Consider the following 1,800-nt stretch of genomic DNA (forward strand, 5'->3'; position numbering starts at 1 on the left):
ATATATTAACTTGGAATTATCTAAAACAAATCAATACTTTCCCAAAACCACGTGCTAACTCATTCAAATCAACCTTACCAACATGTCAACTGAATCAAAACTTTCCTTATCTTTTCCTACACATACTCCCATCAAATTAAATGTTATGAACATTGATGTATTTAAGGTATATATCGGACAAGGTTCAGTACGCGCTCGTCGTAACGCATGTGCAATAAACTAGTGGCTTGTTAATCTGACAATTAGTTCAAGAGATATTGATATTTATAATCGAAGATCCAAACATAAATCTTGTACACCTGAGTTGGGAGTGAGGGCGACATGGAGATAAAAGGTAAGAAGATAGATGTTGCCAATATTTAAGTAAAGTACACGTTTGGTCCTCCTAATGTTGGCTTGTAACTCAACCGTTCTAGTACTTGCAAAATGCTTCAAAACAGTACTCAAACACACGAATACGTCACAGATACGGTCCTGTCTACATATGCAACATATAATAAAAGTGTAGGCCCATATTGACAGCATATGAGAGAGAAATAATACCAAAAATAAATTGTGTGCGGTAAGGGCATCTCCAATACCGGCCTCCAAAACAGACATTGTATTTGTCCACGGACAGTGATGTGGGGGCCAACCATCCAACCTTGTCTCATAAATATTTGCCTTTGTTTTTTTAAGTCCATGAGCTCAAAATAATATCATATCAAATATACAAGAGAAAATATTCATATACAGCAGTAGTTCTAATTTAAATATTATAATCAAACTAAGGTTTCAAATAAAATAATTCAAACTTGAATTCAACTCGCGCATATGTTCTAGTTGTCCCCTTTAACAGTTCATGGATGCCCAGTCAAGTCTTCCTTGAGCTGCTCATGAGTTGCTCGATGCTAAATTTGTGGATGCATTTGAACAAACTCATAAAACGTAGCTAGATCCTGATGTGGAAGTTGGATAGGATCAACCAGATTCTCAAGTTTCAGACCTCCGATAGCATCTTCACCCTCATCCTTCACGATCATGTTGTGCATGATCGCGCAACATGTCATCATCTCTCACAAGGTCTTTGCATCACATTGTTTAGCTGCTCCATGAACAACTGCAAAACAGGCTTGGAGCACTCCAAATGTCCTCTCCACATCCAGTCTAACTCCTTATTGTCTATGTGCAAAGTGAGCTATTTTCTGACCAACTGGCTTAGCGGTGGTCTTGGCGAAGGTAGCCCATGGAGAACAGAACCATCAACCAGATAGTGTCCATGTTGTACTGATGCCCATCGATAGTATAGTTGCAAAGAGAAGCTTGCCCTTCTGTCAACGTAGCAAACAATGGATTTCGCTACCGCACACTGATGTCATTGTGAGATCCGGGCATGCCAAAGAAAGCGTGTCAAATCCAAAGGTCATGTGATCTAACGATTCAACAATGATGGTGGGCTTCTTACCATGGCCTCGATATTACCCTTAGAGAGCTTTAAGTAGTTCTTCCATCTCTAATGCATGAAATAAAGAGATCCAAGCAAACCTGACCATCCTCTTACTCCAGACATTGCCAAGAGGTTCTCACTCTCTGTGAAATTGGGTTCTCTTGAGTCTCGAGTACTGAAGTCCAAACACCTCGACCACAATAGTAGCAAATCTGACCATGGCATCTCTGCATGTGCTCTCAGACATCTGGAGGTACTCGTCCCACGAAACTGGGGTCGTGCCATATGAAATAATTTGCAATGCAGCCTTGCATTTTTGGTTACCAGAGAATCAAATCCGTCCTATGGCATCCTTCATCGAGATGTAGTTATCA

This window comes from Triticum dicoccoides, chromosome 2A (assembly GCF_002162155.2).
Source record: "Triticum dicoccoides isolate Atlit2015 ecotype Zavitan chromosome 2A, WEW_v2.0, whole genome shotgun sequence".
Taxonomy (NCBI): domain Eukaryota; kingdom Viridiplantae; phylum Streptophyta; class Magnoliopsida; order Poales; family Poaceae; genus Triticum; species Triticum dicoccoides.